Source organism: Ctenopharyngodon idella, chromosome 14 (genome assembly GCF_019924925.1).
Source record: "Ctenopharyngodon idella isolate HZGC_01 chromosome 14, HZGC01, whole genome shotgun sequence".
In the NCBI taxonomy this organism is placed as follows: domain Eukaryota; kingdom Metazoa; phylum Chordata; class Actinopteri; order Cypriniformes; family Xenocyprididae; genus Ctenopharyngodon; species Ctenopharyngodon idella.
In genome coordinates, this window is record NC_067233.1 from 32,632,812 (window position 1) to 32,642,930 (window position 10,119).

Consider the following 10,119-nt stretch of genomic DNA (forward strand, 5'->3'; position numbering starts at 1 on the left):
GGTTTCCTGAACGTGTACACAGTGATCAGGGGGCTAGCTTCGAGGGCCTGAGCTTCTTTGGGTGTCTGTATTCTCACTCAGTAATGAGCTGGATAATTAATTTTTGCTGACATCCATCACATTCTCAACAAGGCCATTGTCTTGAAAATTGCTCCTCAACTCCGTTCACGGTAGACAGAGGAACGTGAAGTGATGAGGAGACTCATGAATGACACACTGTGTCATACAACTCCCTACCATCCTATGAGGAATGGTAGTGTGGAGCGATTTAATAGGACCCTGGGGAACATGATCCGCGCATTGGCTCCAGATGCAAAGCTTAATTGGCCAAGACAACTACAATCTTTGACTTTCTTGTACAACTGTACCGTTCATGAGACGACGGGCTATGCTCCATTTTATCTCATGTTCGGTAGAGTTCCTCGCCTTCTGGTAGACATAATTTTCCGCTCTGTTCTGGAGCATCACACTGTGACTTGCTACGACAAGTATGTGGCTTCTCTTTTGAAAGATTTGAAGGAAGCCAGGCGCATGCTTCGAAGGAACAGTCCAGGCATGCAGTGCTCTACAACTGGAGAGTCAAAGGTCAGGACATTGATGTTGGTGATCGTGTTCTTCCAGCAAACAAGGTTGGAAGAGGTAAGTGGAAGCTAGCTGACAGGTGGATGTCCGCCGTCTTTGTCGTGGTGGATAGAAATGTCAACACTCACATTTTCAAGATAAGAGATACGAGCACTGGTCAGGAAAAGGTTGTGCATCGCAACCTTTTGCTACCTGTGAACTTTTTGCCACTGGACAATGCAGAGTGTGCGGTATCCGACACAGTTTCATCTTCGGCTGTGACTGATTCATGTGACAAAACCAATGGTCCAGAGTCTATGGCTAGTTTGGTTGGCAGAGACTCATGAGGATTCAGTGTCTGTTAGACCTGATGATGGGTTGTCTCTTGATGCTAATGTCTCATGTGCAACAACTGACAGTTGTGCTAGAACCTCTGACTGGGCTTCTGGGTTGCCTGATAAATGTTCACAGCTGGGATCAGTTGTGTCTTTGAGCAATGTGTCTGTGAGTCCACAAAATGAACTGTCTGATAGTTCAAGTGTTACTGGGAGTTTGAATTCTAGGGTTGAATCTTTGAGTCTTGAACATTTTGTGATTTCAAATCCTTCAGCTGATGTTTCTAAAGTTGATGCTGATGATGTACCAGTTTTTGACACTGGGACATTTGTGCGCAGGTCTCGTTTTGGACGTTTCATTAAGCTGTGAATAGACTGTTGTGCACTATGTCTGGACAAAATGTTGTGTCAGTGCATAATCACGGAATTCAGTCTGTTTGAATGTTTCTTTGTTTTATTTGTTTGTTGTTCAATATGTTTGTAAACAAATAAGACGGATGTATGAATAAGAATACACAAGAAACAATGTTTTTATTTATTTATTTATTTTTTGTATGACATACCTTGTTCTGTGAAAGTTTTATTTGCTTACTTACTATATACCCTGGTATAGAGTTTTGTGAGATGTACAGGTGCTGGTCATATAATTAGAATATCGTGAAAAAGTTCATTTTTTTATTGTAAATTATTTTAAAAAATGAAACTTTCATATATTCTAGATTCCCTACATGTAAAGTAAAACATTTCAAAAGTTTTTTTTTTTTAATTTGTTGATTAGAGCGTACAGCTAATGAAAGTCCAAAATCCAGTATCTCAAAATATTAGAATATTTACATTTGAGTTTCATTAAATGACCATCCCTACAGTATAAATTCCGGGTATCTCTTGTTCTTTGAAACCACACTAATGGGGAAGACTGCTGACTTGGCAATGGTCCAGGAGACAATCATTGACACCCTCCACAAAGAAAGTAAGTCACAGAAGGTCATTACTGAATGGGGTGGCTGTTTACAGAGTGATGTATCAAAGCATATTAAATGCAAAGTTGACTGGACGGAAGAAATTGGGTAGGCAAAGGTGCACAAGCAACAGGGATGACTGCAAGCTTGAGAATACTGTCAAGTAAAGCCAATTCAAACACTTGGGAGAGCTTCACAATGAGTAGAATGAAGCCGGAGTCAGCGCATCAAGAGTCACCACACTCAGACATCTTCAGGAAAAGGACTACCAAGCCACTTCTGAACCAGAGACAACGTCAGAAGCATCTTACCTGGGCTAAGGAGAAAAAGAACTGGACAGTGAACAGTGGTCGAAAATCCTCTTTTCAGATAAAAGTAAATTTTGCATTTCATGTTGAAATCATGGTCCCAGAGTCTGAAGGAAGACTGGAGAGGCACAGAATCCAAGCTGCTTGAAGTCTAGTGTGAAGTTTCTGAAGTCAGTAATGATTTGGGGGGGCCGTGACGTCTGCTGGTGTTGGTCCATTGTGTTTTATCAAGTGCAAAGTCAATGCAGCCATCTTCCAGGAGATTTTGGAGCACTTTATGCTTCCATCTGCTGACAAGCTTTATGGAGATGCTGATTTCCTTTTCCAGCAGGACTTTAGCATCTGCCCACAGTGCAAAAACCACTTCCAAGTGGTTTGCTGACCATGATATTACTGTGCTTTATTGGCCAGCCAATATGCCTGACCTAAATCTATGGGATATTTTCAAGAGAAAGATGAGAAACAGTCGATCCAACAATATACAGATGATCTGAAGGCTCAATAGTGCCTCAGCAGTGCCACAGGCTGATCACTTCCATGCCACACTTCACTGATGCAGTAATTTGTGCTAGGAGCAAGTCATTTGCTGTAATATGTCCTGCCGATCAAGTATTGAGTGCACAAAAGAACATACTTTAAAGAACTTGAACTTTTCTGTTTTGCAAATCCATTTTTTGATTGATCTTAGGAAATATTCTAATATTTTGAAATACTGGATTTTGGACTTTCATGAGCTGTACGCTCTAATCATCAAAATTAAAAAAAAAAACTTTTGAAATGTTTTACTTTACATGTAGGGAATCTAGAATATATGAAAGTTTCATTTTTAAAAATAATTTATAATAAAAAAATGAACTTTTTGATGATATTCTAATTATATGACCAGCACCTGTATATGAGCATCTTACTGCAAGAAGTTGGTCTGAGAGATTGGCGCTCCTCTCTTTCTACTTCATCTTTTGAGATAACCTTGTGTTTGGCTTACCTGTAGGTATCTCTATGTGTGTACTGTGTATGCAAATGTACTGATGGGTGTTTTGTTTTGGAGTACTAACCGCTGCCTTAATTCAGCAGAATTCAGTGGGGGTAAGTGTAACAGAGTTAGCAGCTGTTAATTTCATGTTGTACTGGTGCCCTCATGTGGGTTGTGTGAGAACTGCAGGCATAAATGTTCGATATTACGGGAGATGACGCAACACAGCAGTTACAATGTGTACTGCACGCAGTGGGTCATGTATTTGCCTGCAGCAATGCAACCACTAAAGGGTGATTTATTTCATTCTACAGTCTACAGCCTGCAGTAAAAAAAGAAATACACCAAACCAGCATTTGTGTTTGTGCATTCATTGTTCGGCCAGGGACTGAGCCGTTAGTGTAAGTGCAAACCACATTGCAGAGTGTAGGAGAAAGACCACCTCATCACACTAGACACAGCCTTATTCAATTCAAAGTGGTACATAGACTTCATCTATCCAAGGCCAAGCTGGCAAAGATGTATTCCTCTGTTGACCCCACTTGTACAAGATGTAAGCAGTCCTCTGCTACATTAGCTCATATGTTTTGGTTATGTCCTAGTCTGTTTTTTGGTCACAGATTTTTGTATCTTATTCTAGAATATTTAGCAAAGATGTTTGTGCAAATCCTTTAACCGCCATCTTTGGTATTGTGTGTGAAAAAAACACTTTGTCAAAAAGTGAATTGGACTGTATAGCCTTTACTTCTCTGTTAGCAAGGCACTTGATTTTGATTAATTGGAAACAGTCCCTCCCTCCTTCTTTTAAACAGTGGGCCAGAGATGTGTTACAATTCTTGAGTTTGGAAAAAATAAGACTTCATTTAAGGGGCTCAGGGTCTAAGTTCACTGTCATGTGGTGTCCTTTCATAAATTATCTTCAAAACCAATTATAACTGTAAGTCAACGAACTGATGCTGATGTCAGGTTTTGCAGATTTACTGATGTGATTCTCTCTTTTTTTTTTTCTTTGTGCACATATTGTAAAAGCACAATATCTGTATACAGGCTGTGTTGTTGTTGTTGTTTGTGTTGATATGTGAATATTTATGTTGATTGTTGTGTAAATGAAAAATGGAGGGAAAAAAATTTATATGTAATGAAATTAAGAATAAAAAATAAGAATAAAACTACAATTATCGTAAAAAACAAACAAACAAACTATTAAGTCTGAAATATTTGCGTGATCAAGTGTTTGACTGCTGGACGTTTTACTTTTAAATGAAATGCATAATCTATATGTAATTCAATCAAAGTCACACGTTTAAAAAGTCTATATCTTCTCTACAAACAATGGTAACGTTAAAACGTTTATTAATGTTTAAAATATTACTTAAGGGCCTTATGTTTAATAGCTGGTTTGCTGCTCATATCTGTCAATGTTTGATTGATAAACTGGGAAATGCTGTTGGCCGTTGTTATGTGATGACAGTTTCATTTATTTTGCAAACTCGCATGTTTATCACAAGGTTAAATCCAGTTAGTTAAGTTAATAGCTAATTACTGAGGCTTTCTGTTCTATCTTGAACAGTGGCGTGCACGGGGGGCAGGGGGGCTCGAGCCCTTGCCCCTTTGATCGCGAAAGTGAAAGTGCCCTTTGTGGTCGCATAGCAGTGCACCCGTGTTCCCATTTCTCCCTCCCGGAACGCGATTGGCTGACTGATGTAACTATGTATACTAAGTTAAAGGTCCAGGACCTGTTCAATAGGTCAAATTAGGTCTACTCTATGGCTGATTTAACATCAGAAGAAACCACTATGTATAGAAAGTTCGAGATGCAGGATTCTTTGGCCAGAAATATGTTCAATAGGTCAAATTTACACAACTGTCTGTCTGATGTAACATCAGAATGAGTCAATAAGTATGCATAGGAAGTTCATGATCATGGAATCTTTGGCCATAAATAAGTTCAGTAGGTCAAATATGGACTACTGGCTGACTGATATAACTATGTATACTAAGTTAAGGGTCCAGGTTTTCTTGACAAGAAATATGTTCAACAGGTCAAATTAGGTTTACTCTATGGCTGATGAAACATCAGATGGAGTCATTGAGTATATTTAGAAATCTCAATATAGAGGATTCTTTGGCCAGAAATATGTTCAGTAGTTCAAAGATTGGCTACTGTCTGGCTGATGTAACATCAAAAGAAGCCAATATGTATAGAAAGTTCAAAATGCAGGACACTTTGGACAGATATATGTATAGAAAGTTATACATATGACAAAATTTCACGTCTGTCTGATGTAACATCAGAATGAGTCAATGCGTATGCGTAGAAAGTTCATGATCATGGAATATTTGGCCATAAATATATTTAGTAGGTCAAATAAGGACTATTGTCTGGCTGATGAAACATCAGAAGACGTGCACTAGTATATATGTGAAGTTCATGTCCAAGGACTCTTTGGCCAAAAATATGTTTAAAAGGACAAATATGTACTACTGTATGACTGATTCTAGTCATACTCAGGCATCAATGACTATGTATAGAAGATTCATGATCGTGGACTCTTTGCCCAGAAATATGTTCAGTAGGTCAAATATGGACTACTGGCTGACTGATGTAACATCAGAAGGAGCCAATGAGTATGTATAGAAATTTCGAGACACAGTAATGGACAGTAATATGTTCAGTAGGTCAAATAGGTCAGTAGGGCTACCGTCTGGCTGATGAAAGAAGGAGTCTATTAGTATATATGGAAAGTTCATGTCCGTGGACTCTTTGGCCAAAAATATGTTCACAAGTTCAAATATGTACTACTGTATGCCTGATGAAATTTCAGAAGGCTCAAAGAGTAGATATCAAGATCAAGTATTCTTTGGCCGGAAATATGTTCAGTAGGTCAAATATGGCCTAATGTCTGGTTGATGTTACATCAGAGGGAGTCAATGAGTATGCATAGAAAGTTCATGATAGTGGAATCTTTGGCCAGAAATAAGTTCAGTAGGTCAAATATGGACTACTGGCTGACTGATGTAACTATGTAATTATGTGACTAATGTAACATGTAACATCAGAAGGAGCCAATGAGTATGTATAGAAATTTTAAGATTGAGGACACTTTGGCCTAAAATATTTTCAGTATGTCAAATATGTTCAAGATTGTGGATTCTTTGGCCAGAAATGTGTTCAGTGGGTCAAATCAGGACTATGGCTGATGTATCATCAGAAAGACTCATTGAGTATATATAGAATGTTAATGTCCGAGATCTCTTTTGCCAGAAATATGTTCAAAAAGTCAAAATATGGACTACTGTCTGGCTGATGCATCATCTGAGACCTGAGAGGTTATATTGCTACAATGCAGAAGACACTACAACACATCCACAACACATCCACATTGATTCTACACTGTAAAAATAAAAGGTGCCTGGAGGAAACTTTTGGGGTTCTTCACTTTGCCACACTGGCGGAACCGTCTGTAGATCCTCTAGGCACCCTTTCAAAAGGGACAGTTCTCTGAGGAACCACCCAGGTTTCCTGAGGAACCCTTATATGAAGCATTGTGTGGAACCTCTTTGGGTGCCTCCAGAAAAATAGTTTATTGCATTAAGATCCATTTTAATACATACGGCATGCACTTAAAAAAAAAGCAATAGGCCAAATATCAATACACATTTGAAAAATAGTTTACATACATAAGCAACAGGAATAATCAACTGTAAAAAAGCCCATGTTCAGTTTGTGTTCTTTTCTTATAAGGGCTGTACAGCTGTTATGTTGGTCATTGATTTGAATTGAGAGGGCGTGGCTTGTTTGGTGGTCGCGCGAGAGCGGATCAGTTTCAATGCGTGATCAGTAGAGTGAAAGCATAGGTTCTGCAGTCTTCTCTGAAAAGCAGCAAAATTATGCAAATGAAGATCTTTTCTGTAGCGACTCACTTTGTGAACTGCAGGGAGAATATTTGTGATCTCGATTGGCAGTGGATGATGCTTAATTGTCTCAGACTTCTCGTTGAAGTTTCCTTCATGACGATTCTGGAATGTGCGTCATTGAAGACCGTGAGTTTCATTTTGAGTGTTCATTATATTATTATTATGCCATTTATTCACTGTTTAACTTGATATACCGCTGCTAGATTATTATTTATGTAAAATGAGTGTTTCCTTGATTATGTGAAGTATAGCATTTTTATGATGGCGAGAATGATCGCCCATTATACAGCTACAATGACGCAGCAATTTCTGTTGTGCTGTTAATGTCATCGCACATTTATGCAGTTTTCTGTTACTAATTAAGTTTATTTGCTTATTATAGAACCACATTTAGAGTCATATACAGCAACGGGATAAATCAATAAAGCACATCATAGACTTTGCAATCTTCATCGCCGACGATACATCGTGCATCAGGGCACCTGAGACTGCAGCTTAACGACCAGCTTCACATCGCTATCCTGACATCTGAGCGCCTTAAAGAACTGCAGAGACCAACACGGACTGTTGCACTCATTGTTTTTCACTACATATTTGTGAAACCAGCCTCCATCTGTATCCTTGAAATCCAAATCTGTTAAATAATTCAGTTTGTTTATTATTTTGCGTAGGCCTACGCTCTCTATATGTATGTTTTATTTGCTATTTTGTGATCTGTTTTGATTGTGAATATGTACACAGTGTATTTGATTATTGATATTCAACATCTTAAAGAGTAAATTAGTACAATTTAGTACAACTGCCTCCTCTTTCTTTCTCTCGTGGCCATTGGACATCAGATGTGGTAATCGACTCTCTGAGACGGTTGGCACCGTAGTAGTAATTGGTGCAATACAGTTCCTTTCAAACATCAACCATTTATATACAATAGGCTATAGAAGAAAAGACATCTCAACAAAATGCATGGAAACACAAATGTTCCATGTAATAAAAATTACATTAAAGGGATAGTTTACCCAAAAATTAAAATTCTGTCATTAATTACTCACCCTCATGTTGTTCTGCACCCCCGTAAGACTTTCGTTCATCTTCAGAACACAAATGAAGATCTTTTTGATTAAATCTGAGAGCTTTCTGTCCCTCCATAGGCAGCTACACAACTGACACTTTGATGCTTCAAAAAGTTCATAAAGAGATTGTTAAACTAATCCATATGAACTGAGTGGTTTAGTCCCAATTTTCTGAAGTGACTCAATCGCTTTATATGACGAACAAATTTAATTTAGGCTTTTACTCACAAATATACATGAGGGTGCTAATTAATGACAGACTTTTCATTTTTGGTTGAACTAACCCTTTAACATCTTGAATACCCTAATTAAAAATGTGCATCAAATAAATTTTGAATACTTAAAGGATGGTTCACCCAAAAATGAAAATTCTGTTAATTACTCATCCTCGTGTCCTTCCAAACCCGTAAGACTTTCATTCACATTCGGAAGACAAATGAAGATCTTTTTGATAAAACCTGAGAGCATAGATTTAATTTAGGCTTTTATTCACATATAAACATTGATCAGCGAAAATAAACAGAAGCTCAAGTGACCAAGCTTGACGTGCGAAAACAAACCTCTTGGGTGAAGCTCAAACGTGCTGCGTAACACAAGAATGAACCTTATCGGTTCTTGCACGTTAAGCAAACATACTTCCATTTACCACAACTGATGTTTGAGCTGATGAATGTTTATATGTGAATATAAGCCTAAATTCAAACTGTTCATCAAATAAATGATCTCTATATGAACTTTTTGAAGCGTCAAAGTGGTTGATGCATAGCTGTCTATGGAGATACAGAAATCTCTCAGATTTAATCAAAAAGATCCTCATTTGTGTTCTGAAGATCAGTGAAGGTTCACTGGTGTAGAACGACATGAGGGTGAGTAATTAATGACAGAATTTTCATTTTTGGGTAAACTAACCCTTTAACTTTAAAACATTTGTGTCTCAATCTGCTTGTTAAGTCTGATGTTACTGTTTCCAGGTCCAAAAGCTCTATCAGATGCCAAAAGAAAACAACAAATAGCGCTAATATACACTCAGTATTCCTTACATAACAACAAGCAGATAACATTTTCCCTTTATAACAGAGTTAAGGTGCAGTCAAATTTTCTGCTGTTTGGCGAATAAATTCCAGTAATTTCAATAGAAATCCACACAATCATTAATTTTGTGTATGGTCAAATATTTCACTGTGGGTCCAAGTTGGTCACTCAAATTCGCCAGATTTGAACAACAGAAAGCTGCTTGAAAGTGACTCCTATGTGAGCTGCTTCATATAGTAGGTCGCTACATTGCTGATAATGGTCAATAGACCTTTTTGCCTGTGTGATTTCACAGAAATGTCACAAATGTGGCGGCACCTTTACACGCTGCAACATAAAATCCAATCAATAATAAAATCTTTACAAGGGACATTAATGAGTAATGAGTCCGAAAAGTAAAAAGGTGTAGCAGCTTTGTTTTCTGCTAGGCTTCTTTTTCCTCTTTTCTGGTAGATGGTCCAGGCACTTCAATGATTTTCAGGTCTACAGGAGGATTTTTATTCCTGTTTAAACCTGTGTTTCAGCATACTAGGCTAAGATCCCTGCAAAGTACAAAATTGACTGTTAGTAACATTATTAAAGTGATAGCTGTAAAATTAAAATAATTTCCTCAGCCTTGTGACATTCCAAACCTGTTTGACTTTCTGTCTGTGGAGCCCAAAAGCAGATCTCAGGCATAATGCAGTCACCGTTCAATTTCATTGCATGAAACACAAGCAGAAAAAAATGTGTAAATCATTCATAAATCAGTACGTCTCGTTCAATTCAATGCATCAATCTATGTAAAAATGGATAAATATTCTAAGCTCCAAAAATGTCCAAGAAAAGATTCTAAAAATTATCATACAAGTCCACAACTCATGTGTTATAAGTTGTGTTCTGAAACCATACAATATCTTTAAAAAAAAAAAGAGAGAAAAAAAAAAAGACTAAACTTGAAGTTCAAATGTCTTATATTCAAAT

At 37.6% G+C, this 10,119-nt stretch overlaps 1 long non-coding RNA gene across 1 annotated transcript; it reads left to right on the forward strand.

The window, feature by feature from the left end:
- Positions 1–1,249: 1,249 nt before the first annotated feature.
- LOC127494434 (uncharacterized) lies at positions 1,250–7,853 on the forward strand. Its single transcript, XR_007924872.1, has 2 exons — positions 1,250–7,180; positions 7,437–7,853. It is a non-coding gene; the product is annotated as an uncharacterized LOC127494434 (long non-coding RNA).
- The last annotated feature ends 2,266 nt before the right edge of the window (positions 7,854–10,119 follow it).